Genomic DNA, 20,032 nt, shown 5'->3' with positions numbered 1-20,032 from the left:
AGTATATACAGCTTGCATTGCACAGCAGCTGAAACATAAGGTTTTTTTTGAAAATGAACTCTTCCTAAGGTTGTTCAAATAGAGCATGTCAGAGCAAATTGAACAGATTGGTTCACCAGAAAAAGTTCTGATAAAAGCCTAATAACAATAAAGCAGTAAAAACCAACTAAATAGACATGCTTTTCTTCTGTAGAAATGTTTCCACCACAAAGGAAAAAAGATCAGCACAGCATTCCAGACAAAAATCATCCCAGACTCCCTACTATCCAGAAAAAAATTACTTCCAAGCACCCTGAGTGACCACTCCAATGGCTGGCATTGGTTTATTTTGGGTCTAATGGTATTTGACTTCAAAAGTAAAAAAAAAAAAATATATATATATATATACATATATATATATATAAACTCCCAGAATATGATCAGAAGGCCCTCACCAGGAAGAGGATTACCATAAACCCCTGGCTTGTTGAGAGATGGGCTACAAAAGAATCTTTATAAAAGGAGTTATTAACAAATAAAAGAAAATATAACAACATGCTCAAAAGAGCAAAAATGGCCAAAAGGATTTGCAAACAAGGCAATCCAAAATTGAAACAAGCTCCAATACAAAATCTTTAATCAAAATCAATAAATAGAGGCAAACAATAGTCAATAAAAAAGTAAATTTAAAGAAAATATACAGAAAAAACACATTCCACCAAAGTACATTCGAAGAACTACAAGGACCTTGCTTTCCCAGCTTACTTTTAAGGACTGGGAGGGAGTTTTCTTGAGATAAGGAATTGGTGGCCCCGCCTCTTGGAGGAAGAGACAAAATTAAATTAAAATTGTCATGCAATGTATAATTAGAAAAAAATAATAATATTAAAATAAATTAAGGTAGTCACAGAGTCAAAAATGAATAAAAAAGACATACAGAAGGAATTTAAACATGCGCCAATGGAGGAGCATTGGTTTAAACATAACAGCAATCTGGGGTGGAGGGGGAGGTGTAGTGCTGAGTATGTTCTTTATATAAGAGGACTGTGGGGTAAGACTGATAATTCAACAGCTGTTCAAGCTCTAAATGTTTTCATGATTATTCCCAGAAAATTGTGGCCTTGGTTAACGTGTTGCTTAATCTGCACATACCCTGAAGAGCAATTAACCATTAGGTCATTATTATTTTTTTATTATTATTATTAATATTAGTATTAATAGTAGTAATTGTGAAAATAAAAAGCAACTATCATAGTAAGTGTGTATTGCATTGATCTAAATTCAATTCAGTGCAACAAAAAAATAAAAATTCAGACGTGAGCATCAGTAGGGTTTGCACCCCAGGAACCAAGTTACCCAAACTATTCTATAACATTTCAGTAATTATTTACCTCTCTGATGCTGATCTTTCAAATCATAAAATCAGTCATTACGATAGCAACTGATGAGAAAAATTTGTAATTAGTTGCAGAATTATGGTATTTGGGGGGTTCTTCTAGAATGTTTCTGTCTCTTGCATGATATGGCTCAAAAACTAATCAGCACATTGTCATCTCATAACAGGCTTAAATTTTGAGTTTAGTATTTTTCTGTCCAGCCGTTACAGCTCTATACCATACTCAAGAAACTGTGACACACAGACACACACACACATACACAGAGAAACACACCCATCATCGAGATATCGATGCTTTTGGTATCAGAAGACCCTAAAACGTCGAGATCCTTCAAAAACCAGAGATCAAAGTTTTTGACAAATCTAAAGCTTTCGCTCCTCCCCCATAGATGATAGATCATGGTGTGGGAGGGTACAAAGCAAAAAGACCACAAGTTCAGACATACAGCACAATTAGTGTGTTACAGGCAGGATTTATGGGCATTTTCAGTTGTATTATTGTTTTTGTTAATTCTGAACTACTTTATTTCATATAGTTACTGTATATTATTTCTGTTAGTTTTGTTTATTATTTGTTAATGATACCTTGTCCCTTTAAATGTATGGCCTTTCCGTGCACTTTGTGGGTGGAGTTCCATGAGGCAGGAACACCCTGATGTCATAGCTGCTAGTTCTACTGTCTGACATTATCAGTAGCCCAAATGAAAGGATTCAGCAGTGGTACATTGACTTTGTATTGGAGTTGAAGTGAGTATTGTTACTTAATTGATGTATTACTGATTTCTGGATTTTCTTGTTTGTTTCTTGGATTTTCCTTTATATTTGTATATTTGGCCTTGTAGGCATTTTCGTTTTGTTGTTTTGAGCATTTTTATTTTTTCTAAATTTACTTATTAAATCTTCATTTATAAAGACTTCTTGCGGAACATGTCAGTGTAAGCCAGAGTTTTTCACTATTGTGAGACATTTGTGATATTTTGAGACCTGAATATACATTTTGAACTTTAAAAGACACTGCCCCCATTTTTCAAGTAGTTTGGGCTGGCTTGTTAAGGGTTAAGGGAGCAGCTATTTTGGTCAGGCCAGTGAAAATCCTGGCCTGCTTTTATGACTTTTTTTGAAAGCCTCAACCCCTTTTCACCATGTTCGTGACTCCAAATCACAACAATAATGTGATGCATAGATGACTGTTGCCCGCAGTAATAAACCACCATGAACATCAACAAACAGTATGTTGACTGTTGTGCTATTTCACATCATTTTTAGTGCATGACATCAGTGATTTCCTCAGCTCATGATAGCAAGAAGGAGAAATAGAAAACAGTCTTATCATTAGAGATATGAAAACAAATCTATAAAGAAGAACTTTTCTTCACCTTCTACTTGTAGATCTGAGTTATGTACAGTGTGGCGGATGGCCGGGGCCCTTGCTCGGCCAGGAACGCCTCCATGTTCAGAGGACTAGGTGAGCAAGCGTGGCCAGAGCATTACCTCCCACTGAGCGCTAGGTGGCAGCCCCCCTGGGTTGCACTCATGTCTAGGACTCATACAGGGCTCCATGGGAGTTGGAGTTTGGTGCAGCCCTGCTGGGAAATGTGGGTGCCACTAGGGAGTGCTGCAGCAACTGCTGAGTCCTTATAGACACCCAGAAGTGCTGCCGGAAATACATCATCAAGTACCTGGAGCACTTCTGGGGGCATCATAAAAGGGGCCAGCCAACATTACTCGGGGAGCCTGAGTCAATATAAGGAAGACAAAGCTTGCTGAGGAGGAGTGGAGGAGAAAGAAATGAGAGAGAAGAAAAAAAAAGGATTGTGTGGTGCTTGTGCTTAGTAAGACTGTGCTGTGCCTGTGGAAAATGGGGAAGGCATTTCACATGAGGTGAAGAGAATTAAAAAGCATTTCTGTTTTTATAAGTGCCTCCTGCATTGGTCTATGTCGGGTTGAGTGGCTGCTATGCCCTCTACACTTGTCACAACAGTAACTTGGTAATGATTTATTCTTATTTTTTAGGTATGCCATTTATTCATTTCTTTTCTTACATTTTTTAAATGTATTCTTCTTTTCTTTAAACTTTATACTTTCATTTCTTGTAAAGCACTTTGAGCTGTGTAATTTTTATGAAAATGTGCTATAGAAAAAAAACAAATGTTTTTGTTGTAGTAGTCAGGACTGGAGAAACCAAGATGTGAAAGGCTTTAATGCAATACCCCAAGGTCAGCTGAAAAATTGCATTGTGGTGCAACGAAATAGCCTAATACCTGATATAGACAAAGTGACAACAGAAATCAAGGATAATAATACATTTTATTTATATAGCGCCTTTCCCATGCTTCAAAAATATAAGAAAGAAAGGCAGGGTATTCAGTATTGTACAAACCAAATAAACAAATAAACAAGATTAAGACAGTAAATTCAGAGAAAGCCTAACAGGCAACATAACTGATGGTCTAGCACACACCCACAGGTTACGTGAGTATCTTGACAGAGAGGTAAGCTGAGAGAAGGGTAATAAAGTCAAGTAGAGCTAAAAGCCTTCCTGAACAGATGAGTTTTAAGTTGTTTTTTAAAAGAATTCATAGAGTCAGCTGATCTGATTAATTTCAGTAGGTTATTCCAGAGTCTGGCCGCTATACAGCTGAAGGCCCTGTCACCCATAGAGTGTAGATTAGTGTGTGGAACAACAAGATTGGCAAAATCAGAGGACCTTGGTGGGCAGGCAGGCATATAGTGATGGAGAAGGTCACTGAGAAGGATGGCATCTAGAGCAATGCAAACCATTGAATACTGTGATTGGGGGGCTGTCCTTCTTGAAGATACATACCATCGAACAACTGGGATTTTAGAACAATAAAATATTTAAAAAGTTTGCAAAGGGTAGGGAGGGGAAAAATGATAAAAAGGTGGAGGAGGGAATTTGAAAAATTGGCTAAAAACTTAACCAAAAAATAAAAACTGTGGACCTGGTAACACCGATGAAGACTTGAAGGTGTTTTATTACTATTACACTCCACAAGCCTCTGTCAGAAAAACAGCTGCCATTACTGTCAGAAAACATGTAGGCTGTATTGGCTGGTGATAGTCATCCCAAATGCTTATTAAGTTCACCAACTAGCTTTCTTTCTATTGGCATTTTCAGTCAGTACTGCCATTCACGTTGATTTTGAATGCAAGGAAATGATGAAATAAAATAATTCTTGTAGATAATTCTCATTCAAGCTGTTAAACATGGGTGACATTCAAGTCACATTGTGTCTGTATTTGAGTTAGTAGCACATGCACAAGTAATTGAAATCCAATGTAAACATTTCTGATTCCACATGGTTTTTTGATCCAAACAATTCTTTTAAAACATCACATGTATCATATATAAGTGAAAAAAAAATTAAATTGATCTATGTGTGAATACAGCCAGTGTGAATCTGATTGCTGAACAAGTTTTTTATCACTTTCGAAAATAATAAAAGCCTTAGAGACCCTTTGGAAATTAACAGAGGGCAGAAATGACAGTTCATCAAAGGGCACACACATACAATTCATTAGGAAAACGCATTTAGATTAAATGTACATAACGGACAGGAACATTCTTTAGTATTTTTTCACACAATGTTTTGGAAGCATGTAGGTTAAAAACCATACATGCACAATTCACTTTTTCCCTGCATCTGCAAATCTGTAAGGTGTGATTTTTAACCTTTTTTGGGTGTCATTTAATATATTGTGGCTAAAACACACAGAAGGCAGTTTATCTAACTGAACAGTCCTTGTGTAAGGCCAGCACATGCAATCAGCTTACACTTACCCTTCCCCCTCTTTTAACCTTCGCCATTTATTGACTGATGCAGCAGCATTGCTTGTTTGAAGTGAAGTGTTAGTAAATGAGATAATATTGTTTTGAGAAAGGAAAAAAGGAAATTACTTTGCCCATTTGGCCTTAGTGAAGGTGTTACACAGCTCCCCATCAGTTGGTCACACAAAGACATATATGTATGGATGAGTGGAAATTCAAAATAGTGGGCAGGATGGTGGCTCTGAGTCTAGGAATCTGTGCCGGCAATTGGAAGGTTGTTGGTTCGAATCCCATAAGCACCAGAAGTGATTCCACTCTGTTGGGCCCTTGAGCAAGGCCCTTAATCTGCAACTGCTCCATCCTGGGTATGACGTTAACCTGCAAGTCCTCCAACTTGCAGGAAAAACGTGGGGGTTGGTTTTTTTACAGTGGCAAGAGTGCCAATTTGGGATCCTGAGGTGGTTTGTTGCATGGTTGGTGCGGCAACACACTGTATCAGTGTATGCTCCTGGCCTCTCCACAGGGACCGAAAGAGTGCTGCGTGATAAACTGTTGTCCCTTTCATGACCCTAAATAAGTGGGTACAGAAAATTAATGAAGACAGTCTAGACAAGAAAAGGCCATTCAGCTCAACAAAGCTTACCAGTGCTATTTACTTAATTCTTCTATATAACATCAAGTCTGGTTTTGAAAGTCCCTACACTACTTATTCCGTTCGTCTGTAGTTCTCAGGGTAAAGAAAAATTTCCTGAAGTTTTTGCGAAATTTATCTTTAACAAGTTTCCAACTGTGTCCCTGGGTTCTTGTTGAACTCATTATAAAATAACAGTCATGATCCACTGTACTAATAGCCCTCATAATTTTAAACACTTCAATCATGTCTTCTCTTAATCTTCTTTTCCTTAAACAGAAAAGGCTCAGCTCTTTTAATTTTTCCTCATAATTCATCTCCTGCAGCTCTGGAATCAGCCTAGTTGCTCTTCTTTTGACTTTTTCCAGCACTACTTTGTCCTTTTTGTAGCCTGGAGACCAAAGGTGCACACAGTACTCTAGGTGAGGCCTCATCAGTGCATTATAAAGCTTGAGCATAATCTCCTTTGACTTGTACTCCACACATCAGGGCACTATATAACATAACACTCTGTTAGCCTTCTTAATGGCTTCTGAACACTGTCTGCCAGTCGATAGTATCAAGTCTACTATGATTCTAAAATGCTTCTCCTAAGGACTTTTTGTTTACAATTTTTAAACTGCCCTTTGTGTGTTCAAACCTAAAAAAGGACCTGTGTTAATATCTTTCTTTTTCAACATGTTTTGTGGTCTTATTTGTTTTTTTTTTTTTGCTTTCCATTTTTCAGCATATGGAACAGTAAGTGTTTTGAAAGGTTAGGAAGCCATGTGCAGCAAGACCAGTCTCCTATGGGATTCAAACGTATGACCTTGCTCTGTTCACTTTACCTCAGGGTGGACAGGTAATGTTCATTGCACTGTTTAATGCCCTAGGTTAACTTTATAACCCTGTTATGTCTTATAACTTTTTATATCAAATTCTATTTTTTTCCCTGCAACTCTCCCTTCTTACAAAAATTAAACATTTTATATGGAGCAACAAGAGTTAAAATTTTAGTAGGCAGTGCAATATTTTAATAATTTGCAGGCTATTTATTTGCATGCTTTTATTCTATACCATGAGTCCATTATCTGTAATAAAAGAAACAATCTTTTTCTACATTATTTTTATATCATCCTGATGTAGACATTGGGATAGATTGGCCCGCTGTCATTCTCATTATTGCCCTTAAAATCATTTTCATATCCTGCATTGGAGAATAGAGCTTGGTATTACAGTTTAAATTAAAACAAACTAATTATGTGAAACCTAAGAGACCTTGTGTAAGAAAGCAGCATGGCAATGTATATGGTTTACATTTCTGTAATAATATCTGCTTAGCCTACCACTTCATATAAATATCAACTGATATGTTTTTAGCTTTGAATTTCTCCAACAAAGCACTTTGGGATCTTTAGCAGTTGTTATTAAATCTGACCCCTACTGCAGGCAGGGTCTGCATTAATTTACTCTGGACTATTAAAGTATGATATTCTTCCCAGTAACAGCTATTAATGTGCTAATGGCTCTGTCAGATGACTAGAGGCATATCTGAAACATCCTCTAGAATTAAAACCAATAGATTCCTCTTCATGGAATTTGTTAATTAAATTGAGTTTGAACAGCTATGGGCTTAATCCCAGATACACACAGGTTGGGGCTGCTTGGTCTTGCAGGCTGTAAAACTCCATTGCACTTTAATGAAATGATCCAAAATACACAAGGCTGCTGAATCACCTTCTCTTACAAATTGCCGACTTACCCAGGGCTAATGACAGAACTGTCAAAAACTAGTAGGCTCAAAAATAAATACGCTCAGATAAGGCTGTAAGCAAGTGGGTAGATTAGTCAATGTGGCACTTCTATTTGCTTTAAGGAATTGTTACTAAAATAAGATGTTAGCAATAAATACGGGATAGTGACAAACTTCAATTCCCTCTGTACATGCTTATTGTGTTCTGTTTTGCCTGTCAGCATTATTTGCCATTGCTATTTTTGGAATGCATTTCAAGTAACCCCCTTTCCCTTTATCATCTTGATTTTTGTTAATCTGCAATTTATAGTAGCAAGATAAAGCATTAAATATGCAATTTCACCTTAGAAAAAATGCTTAAGGGATTTTTAAAAATGCAGGCAGTATGATGGTGCAGTGGGTGGCACGGTGGCACAGTGGTAGTGCTGCTGCCTCGCAGTAAGGAGACCTGGGTTCAGTTTGCATGTTCTCCCCATATCTGCGTGGGTTTCCTCCAGGTTCTTTGGTTTCCTCCTACTGTCCAAAGACATGCAGGTTAGGTGCATTGGCAATCCTAAATTGTCCCTAGTATGTGCTTAGTGTGCTTGGTGTGTGTGTGTGTGTGTGTGCCCTGTGGTGGGCTGGCGCCCTACCCGGGGTTTGTTCCTGCCTTGTGCCCTGTGTTGGCTGGGATTGGCTCCAGCAGACCCCAGTGACCCTGTGTTAGGATATAGCAGATTGGAGAACGACTGACTGACTGATGGTGCAGTGGTTAGCATTACTGATTCACAGTTCTCAGGATGTGAGTTCAGTTCTCAGCCTAGTCACTGTCTATGTGGAATTTGTGTTTTTGTGGTTTGTTGTAATTTTTTTTTCCTCTATTTACTTACTTACCTTAATATTACTAAGATAACAGGGTTGCTCTATATCAGGGTTCACAACCTAAGGTACAAATTGGCATATTAGGGGGTGTAACAAAGAGAAAGGCTGTGTTGTGATTTGCCAAAATTGAGTGAGGTGTATTGTCCTACTTAATCATGGTGCAATCAGTGTCTTGCAGTATGCCATCATTTGTAGGTCATTTATTAGTTAGTGGTCCTGTTCTATGATATGAAAAGAACCAAACACTGCATGCACAATTGTCACCTGTATATGAGCCACAGAAATGCTCGTTCTCACAGGTTCCTAGCTGCGAGCAGAGCGTGCATAAGGCAAATAATTTTTTTTTAACAGAAAAGAGCTTGGAGCTTGCAGTGATCTGTAGAGAATGGCAAGGTTCAATATTACTTTCTGTGCAAGCCCTGAACATGAAACAATTTTGAGGTTTAATTGGCATTTTAACCTGGTGGGGCAGGGGGCTATGTAGGAGTGAACTGGATGCAAAATCTGCTACCTACACTCAACTCATCTCTCCTGCTGGCGGTCCTGGCTATAGCCCAGCATTTTTAACTGTGTGGCACATCTGTTTTTGAACTAAAGTGCAGGTGTTATCAGGGGACAAAGCTAATCAACTGTATTTCATTGCTTAGTGGTTGCCCGGTGGTCTCCAATTCACTCCATATCCCTCGAATTGTGATCATGTGTCATTTTCTTGTGGCGCTTGGTGTTTCATGGTCTAAATGTCTAAGCTTCTCTGAGGGGCAGATTTACAAGATTACTGCGATTTATAGAAGTAAATTACTCAATTTATCTTTACATTTTGTTAGAACTGAGTTAAAAACTTTATTTTGTTTTTATCTTAATGTGTTTGCCCACGATACTGTATGTGGTTCAAAAATTTGAAATTTGACTTCTTCAACTTCAAATGTGTTATTACTTTTGTAGGAGTGCGAACATAAATCAAACATTTTCTAGGGATGTGGGGCATAGAAAAGGTTGGCTGCCATTGCTCTATATTAACTCAGTATTTATGAGTGTATTCTGTAATACTTTGTTACTGTCATCAGGGGTTGGTTCCTTTCTTGCCCCAGTACTCCCCTCAGTCTTGTAAAGGAAACATCGAGTCTGGAGACTGAACTGATACAATTTGAGCAGGAACAACATCCACAGCATGTTATATATGAATGCAGTGAAAAGGAATTAAACAGTACATTCTTTTCCTTAGCACATCTCTATATATATAAAATCCAATGTACGCCTGTCTGTCTGTCTGTCTGTCCGCTTTTCATGAGACAACAACTTAAAAAATTTAGATTGGGTTTCTTTTCTATAATTTGCTTGAACATTCTGCTTGATTTTGCGACTTCTGTCATCACGCTAAGACAGCCCAAACATTTAAAGCTGAGCACTCAGCTACACTTTTGGCTTCTCTTTCTATCTTTTCTAGACTGCATTTAAGTCTGCTACACCCATTGATCCTTTGCAACTGAATCCCCCCAAAGTATGAGTTCTTATAAAGTGAAGAAAATGGCTGGTACAGGACAGGTGGCTTTGAATGAAAGCTTCTTTATTAATAAAGTTTTAATGTTGTTACTGCTAGTCACAGAATAACATTTTCCTTGCCCAGTACTCAACTGCTTGTCCTTTGAGCAACTGATGAACCCAAGCACAACAATATGTGTATATATATATATATATACAGTAATCCCTCCTCGATTGCGGGGGTTCGTTCCAGACCCCCCCCGCGATAGGTGAAAATCCGCGAAGTAGAAACCATATGTTTGTATGGTTATTTTTATATATTTTAAGCCCTTATAAACTCTCCCACACTGTTTATAAATATTCCCCTTTACAGTTATACAGCATAATCCCTTTGTATTCTCTTAGATATTAAGTAAGATTCATTGAAATTATGTATATAAACACACTGTTTATATACAGTAAAACCTAAATATTATTTTAAAGATATTGAGTGTCTCCGATATCCCATATGTTACAGCCATTACGATAGACAGGCCACCAGCAATAAATACGTACAATGCAAGAAAAATAGTATACAGTAAATGTGTGTACAGTGACACTAAACGTACGTACATGTACTAAGTACTGTAAGTAGAAAATTAATTATGGTTACTCACCAACAATGACACGATGACTTGTCCGATAACAATGAGTTTTATTTTACTGCACAACAAAGGAGAGCCTTACAGCCCTTAAAGGAGCCACTTCAGGCGATTGTGTAGCACTGCCGTTGTTCTTCTTCTGGCAGTCTTCAATCCAAATCCCTAAAGCAGATTCCATCCAGACTACTGCCTTATTACATCCACTTACAACTTGTTTTGCACCCTGGTTAAAAGGACACTGCGGCTGTAGATCTTATATTCCTTTCCTACTTTTTAAATAAAAAGAATCGTAGCCTCATTGATGCTGTAATGGCATCCTACAGCGACAGATTTTCCCTGTAGATTTTCCCTTCCTTCAACAAATGCAAAATGTTTACCTTTTCGAGCAGATCGTTTTGGAGCCATAATGAAGGGCTTGACTATGCACAAAGATAAACACAAAAGAGCACAACTCTTTACACAGCGAAACATGTTGATGCTGAATGAGCGAGACGAGACTTCCTGGTTAACACTGCATTCAGCGCACAGGAACTTAACTGCGTGCTCTGATTGGTTAGCGTCTCAGTCAGGAGAACTTAACTGCGTGCTCTGATTGGTTAGCTTCTCAGTCATCCGCCAATAGTGTCCCTTGTATGAAATCAACTGGGCAAACCAACTGAGGAAGCATGTACAGGAACTAAAAAGACACATTGTCCGCAGAACCCGCGAAGCAGCGAAAAATCCCCGTTATATATTTAGTTATGCTTATATATAAAATCCGCGATAGAGTGAAGCTGCGAAAGTCGAAGCGCAATATAGCGAGGGATTACTATATATATATATATATAGTGACAGATAGGGGGCGCTATCGCTCCCTTGAACCCCTGTCCACGACTCCAGACACCAGGTAAAAGTCCAAATGCTGACTTTGTTTAAATGCCACAGTGCACAAAGCACCCTCTCCTCCACTATACTCATACAATAAATCAATCCTCCACTCCCAGACGCGTTGCCACCCTTCCACCCAGCTCAGCTCGCCGTCTGGGAGCTCCCATAGTCCTTTTATATTCCCTGACCCGGAAGTGCTCCAATCCCCAGTCCATGTGACTCTCAATCCCTTCCGGGTCAGGTACAAGTCCTTTCTTTTCACCCCGGAAGCCCGTCGCTCTTCCTTTGACGAACTTCCGGGTTAAAGGGCACAAAGAAGTCTTCGGTCCTCCCTGCAGCTCCCTCTTGCGACCCCTGTGGTATCCAGCAGGGTCTTGTATAAAAACTACATGTCCCATTACTCCCTGCTGGTCTCCATACTGCAGGGAGTGCTCCATCTGGTTGCCTGGGGATATTGGCCGGGACAAGCCGGCCACATCTCACATATATATATATATATATATATATATATATATATATATATAGATAGTAACAAAGGTACTATACGAGCACTCAGCCCGACACAGGCAGACACAGGAGGCACACTTATAAAACAAATAAATGTTTTATCTTTCTTCGCCTGTGGGCAATACCTTCCCTGTTTCCCACAGGCACAACACTGCCCCAAATAAAGCACGAACCCACAGAATTCTTTTCTCTTCTTTATCTCCTCCACTTCTCTCCAGTAAGCTTAGTTCTTGTCCTCCAGACTCTGGCTCCCGGAATGGTGGCTGCTGGCTCCTTTTATAGCCCACCCGGAAGTGCTTTAGGTGTTTGATAACCCATTTCCAGCTGCACTTCCTGATGTGGTCTAAGAACTGCCCACATGGGCTCAGGAACCACTGCAGTACCCCCGGTGTCACTCCCGGATCCCAACAGGGTTGTAGAGAACTCCTTATCCCATGGAGCCCTTCTGGAATCCGAGGAACCACTGCTACACATGGGGGCTGCTCTCTAGCATCCCGTAGGAGGTACTGTTCTGTCCATACTTGTTCCCCAGAGCTTTACAAAGTAGAGGCGTCCCGGCTGGGCAAGTGCCCTGGCTATCTGCCGCAACTATGTATATATGTATATATGTATATATGTTTATATCTATACTAATAAAAGGCAAAGCCCTCACTCACTCACTGACTCACTCACTCATTACTAATTCTCCATAGTGTAGGTAGACGGCTGACACTTGGCAGGCTCATTCCTTACAGCTTACTTGCAAAAGTTGGGCAGGTTTCATTTCGAAATTCTACGCGTAATGGTCATAACTGGAACCTATTTTAGTCCATATACTGTAATGGACGTTAGCCCGATGGCCATGGGGGGCGGAGCTGCGTGTGACATCATCACGCCTCCCACGTAATCACGTGAACTGACTGTGACGCGTGCGTAGAAAAGAAGGAAGAGCTCCCAAAGAGCACTGAAGAAAAACGCCGAATACTTTATTCGCGAGATACAAGTTTAATGAGAAGACACAAGGTATAAACGAGACTTTGGATCACTTTGTAACGGAGTTAAAATTGCTGTAGTGAGAAACTTTTAAGTGCCGAGTCTTAGCTAACATTAAATAATGCCGTGGACATCGCGAGATCGCACGAGATAGCACAGGCACAGCTCAGAAGCTTCGATGCATGAGCGGCTCACGTGAACTGACTATGAACGCAGTACGCAGAGAAAGCAAGACCTCTAAAGAGAGTTTTGCTCACATGAACGTGTCTGCAAAGAGTGGCGTTTCCTGCACGGCAAAAATACTACAAAAGTCGGGCAGACGCTGCGTGCGCTTCTGCCTTAAGTGAAAGTAAACACTTTAAATTTTTTCCCCCTTCCCATGAACTATAGCCCAGACAACTGTAAACACAGGATCCCATTTCTAGAACACGGCAAACTAATATTAAGGCGCTTCGCACTTTCTTTTACACGTATACTATTATGAGGTCGTCAGGTCAGATTATGAAGACACGCACAGGAGTGGAGGACCGACAGTGCCATCTCGGACAGTTAATGGCAGGGCTGTCTCTCCAGTCTACACGAGACCCACCGCGACGCTCATATCGTCAGCGAAGACCTCTCTCTACACTATATTAAAGAAAAAGGCAAGTTTCCTTTCTTTACACCTTTTTTCCTTTTATCGCCAACCAAAGCCTTTCTCTCTTAACACTGCAGAGGACACAAAAATGATTTTCTTCTAATTGCTGGTAATGCCGGTAAGGCACATTACCACAGGCAGAAATTTGGACGTTCACATAGAAAATGTAATTTCTATATCACAGCAGTCGTGTAGCACCTTTCAAAAGAGATCAACTACCAAGAGATGATCCATATACATTTTAGCTGCTATTAGTACTACTTACCTGTTATGTTATACCGGCTTTAAAATGTAGCTTACCCGAAACCACTCCACTGGTGCTCAGTGTATCTTTACTTCTTAAAACGTTAATGTTTTACTGTTTAATAGCTTATAGACTACATTTTATTTTTTCCCTTGCACTCAGTGAGCGAGGCCAATGGGTGATCAGTTATATATATATACTAGCAAAATACCCGTGCTTCGCAGCGGAGAAGTAGTGTGTTAAAGAAGTAATGAAAAAGAAAAGGAAACATTTTAATAATAACGTAACATAATTGACAATGTAATTGTTTTGTCATTGTCATGAGTGTTGCTGGCATATATATATATATATATATATATATATATTGTATATATACACATACATGTCTAAATACAGTATATAGACACACATATACATATATATATATATCTATCTATATATCTATATATATCTATCTGTATATATCTATATATATCTATCTATATATCTATCTATATCTATATATATAAACTGCTGAAAAAAATTAAAGGAACACTTTGAAAACACATCAGATCTCAATGTGAAAAAGAAATCCTCCTGGATATCTATACTGATATAGACTGGGTAATGTGTTAGGAACGAAAGGATGCCACATCGTTTGATGGAAATGAAAATGATCAACCTACAGAGCCCTGAATTCAAAGGCGCCCCAAAAATCAGAGTGAAAAATTATGTGGCAGGCTAGTCCATTTTGCCAAAATTTAATTGCAGCAACTCAAAATTGTACGCAGCACTTTGTATGGCCCCTGTGTTCTTGTATACATGCCTGACAACATCGGTGCATGCTTCTAATGAGATGACAGATAATGTTGTGGGGGATCTCCTCCCAGATCTGGACCAGGGCATCACTGAGCTCCTGGACAGTCTGAGGTGCAACCTGGTGGCATTGGATGGACCAAAACATAATGTCCCAGAGGTGTTCTACTGGATTTAGGTCAGGAAAGTGTGGTGGCCAGTCAATGATATCAATTCCTTCATCCTCCAGGAACTGCCTGCATACTCTCACCACATGAGGCCAGGAATTGTCGTGCACCAGGAGCCACTGTAGCAGCATAGGGTCTGACAATGGGTCCAAGGATTTCATCCTGATACCTAATGGCAGCCAAGGTGCCTTTGTCAAGCCTGTAGCGGTCTGTGTGACCCTCCATGGATATGCCTCCCCAGACAATCATTAACCCACCACCAAACTGCTCATGCTGAATGATGTTACAGGCAGCATAATGTTCTCCATGGGTTCTCCAGACCCTTTCACTTCTGTCACGTGCTCATGGTGAACCTGCTCTCATCTGTAAAAAGCACAGGGCACCAGTGGTGCATCTGCCAATTCTGGTATTCTATGGCGAATGCCAATCGAGCTGCATGCTGCTGGGCAATGAGCTCAGGGCCCATTAGAGGACATGGGGCCCTTGGGTCACCCTCATGAAGTCTTTCTGGTTGTTTGGTCAGAGACATTCACACCAGTGGCCTGCTGGAGGTCATTTTGTAGGGCTCTGGCAGTGCTCATCCGGTTCCTCCTTGCCCAAAGGAGCAGATACTGGTCCTGCTGATGGGTTATGGACCTTCTATGGCCCTCTCCAGCTCTCCTAGAGTAACTGCTTGTCTCCTAGAATCTCCTCCATACCCTTGAGACTGTGCAGGGAGACACAGCAAACCTTCTGGCAATGACACGTATTGATGTGCCATCCTGGAGAAGTTGGACTACCTGTGCAACCTCTGTAGGGTCCAGGTATCGCCTCATGCTACCAGTAGTGACACTGACTGTAGCCAAATGCAAAACTAGTGAAGAAACGGTCAGAAAAGATGAGGAGGGAAAAATGTCAGTGGCCTCCACCTGTTAAACCATTCCTGTTTTGGGGTCATCTCATTGTTGCCCCTCTAGTGCATCTGTTGTTAATTTCATTAACACCACAGCAGCTGAAACTGATTAACAACCCCCTCTGCTACTTAACTGACCAGATTAATATCCCATAAGTTTTATTGACTTTATGCTATACTAAAAAGCATTAAAAAGTGTTCCTTTAATTCTTTTGAGCAGTATATGTACTGTATATCTATATATCTATCTATATCTATCTATCTGTATATCTGTATCTATCTATCTATATATGTATACCTATATCTAAATCTATATCTTTAACTCAATTCTTCTTTTTGTAAAAACTTGATTGTTCTGTATGGATTGTAATAAAATTAATTAAAATAAATAAATAAATCTATATCTATATCTCTCTCTCTCTCTCTCTATATATATATATATATACTGTATATATATATACTGTACATACATATATATACACATATATATACCTGTGTGTATGTATGTATTATATATATATATACTGTATATGTATATATGTATATATGTATATGTATATGTTGTCACACACGTGCTCATGGGAGGCAGCTAAAGGGCTTGAGTGAAGGCAGTTCGGAGGCATGCCGGGGTGTGGCAGAGTGCACTGACTCTTTTCTCCCTTGCCTGTAGACCATCCCCGGGGGATTTCACCTGGATCTCCTGACATCACTTCCGGGACTGAGCCAATGGAAGTCGGCCACACCAGCTCCAGTCCCTCTGATGTCACCTCCGGCTACGAACCAATGGTGGAAGACCACGTGCCAGATCCATATGACCTCACTTCCTGTCTCCCCCTTTAAAACCTGCCCCTTTTCCTTTGTTTCCTCAGTCTTGTACTGGACTCCGTTGAATGCACTTCAGTGCTGATTATTTTGTGAAAACGACCTTTTGCAGCCAGGATACTATATTATACGGGTGGCTGCCCCAACTCTTTATCTGTCCATGTCTCGTTCTTGTGACAATGTATATATATACACACACACACCTATCTACATTATATATATATATATACACACACACACATATATATAATTTGTGTGTGTGTATGCATGTGTGTGTATATATGATGTAGATAGGTATGTATATATATATGTGTATATGTATGTGTACAGTAATCCCTCGCTATATCGCGCTTCGACTTTCGCGGCTTCACTCTATCGCGGATTTTAAATGTAAGCACATCTAAATATATATCACGGATTTTTCGCTGGTTCGCCGCTTTCTGCGGACAATGGGTCTTTTAATTTATGCTACATGCTTCCTCAGTTTGTTAGCCCAGTTGATTTCATACAAGAGACGCTATTGGCAGATGGCTTAGAAGCTACCCAATCAGAGTATGTTTTACATATTAACTAAAACTCCTCAATGCTAAAAGATATGCTTCCCGCGTGGCGCTTGTTTTGTTTGCTTCTCTCTGTCTCTCTCTGCCTGACGGAGGGGGTGTGAGCAGAGGGGGCTGTTTACACAGTAGCTGTTTGCCTAGAAGATATGGACTCTCCTCTACAAAATGCCGCTTTATCGCCGGTGCTTCTGTATACTTAAAAGTACGTATTGATTTTTTGATTGTGCTCCTTTAAAGATAAGATATGTTTGCATTCTTTTAATTGTGAGAAAGTACTGCCATCTCTGTCATTTCATGTCTAGAGGGCTCTAATAATGTTAACAGTGTGGGAGAGTTTATAAGGGCTTAAAATATATAAAAATAACCATACAAACATATGGTTTCTACTTGCGGAAATTCATTTATCGCGGCAGAGTCTGGAACGGATTAACCGCGATAAACGAGGGTTGACTGTATATATATGTATATATGTATATATATATATGTACACTCAAACCGATTATAACAGCAGCAATCCAAGCTGTGAGAAAACACTAAAAGGGAGGCGTGTCAGACGTCGTGGTACATTTTCTGATGCAGCTAGACGAAAACAACTTCGTGACGCTGCAGCCAAATACACAAAACTATTACTTTGACAATCATGTTACGTTATTTTTAAAATGTTTCCTTTTCTTTTTCATAACTTCTTTAACACACGACTTTGCTGCAAAGCGCAGGTATTTTGCTATATACAGTACTGTATATATATATATATATATATATATATATATATGATAGCAATACTCATAACAGTGTCAAAACAATTACATTGACAATCATGTTACGTTATTTTCAAAATGTTTCCTTTTCTTTTTCTTTACTTCTTTAACACACTACTTCTCTGCTGCGAAGCGGGGTATTTTGCTAGTATATATATATATTGTGATAAATTAGTCGCAAAGACAAGCATAAAGGTTTGGGGAATGACCCTGTATAATGGTTGTTGGTCAAATTGATAAAGAAAACTTTCATTAGACATTTGACAAGCTTGTTAAGGTGGAGTTGGTTTATATATGATGGCTACAGGAAATGATGGAAGCAGGAAGTGACGTCATCTGTAGGAGCCGGAAGAGACGTCATCATGACGGAGCCGAAAGTGACGCCCTCGTGGTGGAACCGGAAGTGACGTCAGCTGCAGGAGCCGAAGTGACATCATTTTCTGGAGATGGAAATGACGTCATCGTATTGGGATTTGAAGTGTATAATGAACCGATTGAAATATGGGTAGTTGTGGGTATGGAATGATTATTTTTCTTTCTTCATTCTGCAGGGTCACAAAGAGATGCATTAGTACCATCATACAACCCCCCATCTTGTAGCCATTCACTCACCTCTGGACCTTTTGATTGCCTCCCATTCGCACGTGTGTGACAATATATAAATATATATATTGTGAACCCGGCCCGGACACAGACAGGCGGACATGTTGTCTTCAAACCACCACATGTTTATTTACAGTTATATTTACAAATACTGGTCACAAAGACCCCAGTCCATTGGTCACTCAGACCTCAGTCACGTGCACAATTACCCCAATCACACAATCCTGGCCACAATGCCTTTTATACAAGTCCCGAATGAGCACCAGGTGTTCCCGGCATTCCTCCCTTGGCCACGCCCCAGAGTGGCGGAAGTGCCGGCTGTCCTCCCGGCAGCTCTCCGGGTGCCGTCCAAAGTTTTTCCCCCAGCACTTCCTGGTGTGGCGGAAGTTCTGGGGTAACAGGTCCCCAAGGCAAGGGAGGCGTCCAGGAGGCATCCTGATCAGATGCCCAAGCCACCTCATCTGACTCCTCTCGATGCGGAGGAGCAGCGGCTCTACTCTGAGCCCCTCCCAGATGACTGAGCTTCTCATCCTATCTTTAAGGGAAAGCCCAGACACTCTGCGGAGGAAACTCATTTCAGCCGCTTGTATTGCGATCTGTTCTTTGGTCACTACCCATAGCTCATGACCATAGGTGAGGGTAGGCGCGTAGATCGACTGGTAAATTGAGAGTTTTGCCTTACGGCTCAGCTCCTTTTTCACCACGAAAGACCGATGCAGAGCCCGCATCACTGCGGATGCCGCACCAATCCGCCTGTCGATCTCACGCTCCATTCTTCCCTCACTCGTGAACAAGACCCCGAGATACTTGAACTCCTCCACTTGGGGCAGGATCTCTCCCCCAACCCTGAGAGGGCACTCCACCCTTTTCCGGCTGAGGACCATGCTCTCGGATTTGGAGGTGCTGATTCTCATCCCAGCCGCTTCACACTCAGCTGCGAACCGATCCAGAGAGAGCTGAAGATCACGGCCTGATGAAGCAAACAGGACAACATCATCTGCAAAAGCAGTGACCCAATCCTGAGTCCACCAAACCGGACCCCTTCAACACCCTGGCTGCGCCTAGAAATTCTGTCCATAAAAGTTATGAACAGAATCGGTGACAAAGGGCAGCCCTGGCGGAGTCAAACTCTCACTGGAAACGGGCTCGACTTACTGCGGCAATGCGGACCAAGCTCTGACACCGTTGTACAGAGACCGAACAGCTCTTATCAGGGGTCCGTACCCCATACTCCCGAGCACCCCCACAGGATTCCCGAGGGACACGGTCAATGCCTTTTCCAAGTCCACAAAACACATGTAGACCGGTCGGGCAAACTCCCATGCACCCTCCAGGACTCTGCTAAGGGTGAAGAGCTGGTCCACTGTTCGCGACCAGGGACGAAAACCACACTGTTCCTCCTGAATCCGAGGTTGACTATCCGACGGACCCTCCTCTCCAGAACCCCGAATAGACTTTTCCAGGGAGGCTGAGGAGTGTGATCCCTCTATAGTTGGAACACACCCTCCGGTCCCCCTTTTTAAAGAGGGGGACCACCACCCCGGTCTGCCAATCCAGAGGCACTGTCCCGATGTCCATGCGATGTTGCAGAGACGTGTCAACCAAGACAGTCCTACAACATCCAGAGCCTTAAGGAACTCGGCGATCTCATCCACCCCGGGCCCTGCCACCAAGGAGTTTTTTGACCACCTCGGTGACT

Source organism: Polypterus senegalus, chromosome 4 (assembly GCF_016835505.1).
Source record: "Polypterus senegalus isolate Bchr_013 chromosome 4, ASM1683550v1, whole genome shotgun sequence".
Lineage (NCBI taxonomy): Eukaryota > Metazoa > Chordata > Cladistia > Polypteriformes > Polypteridae > Polypterus > Polypterus senegalus.
Note: the sequence above shows the minus strand (reverse complement) of the source record.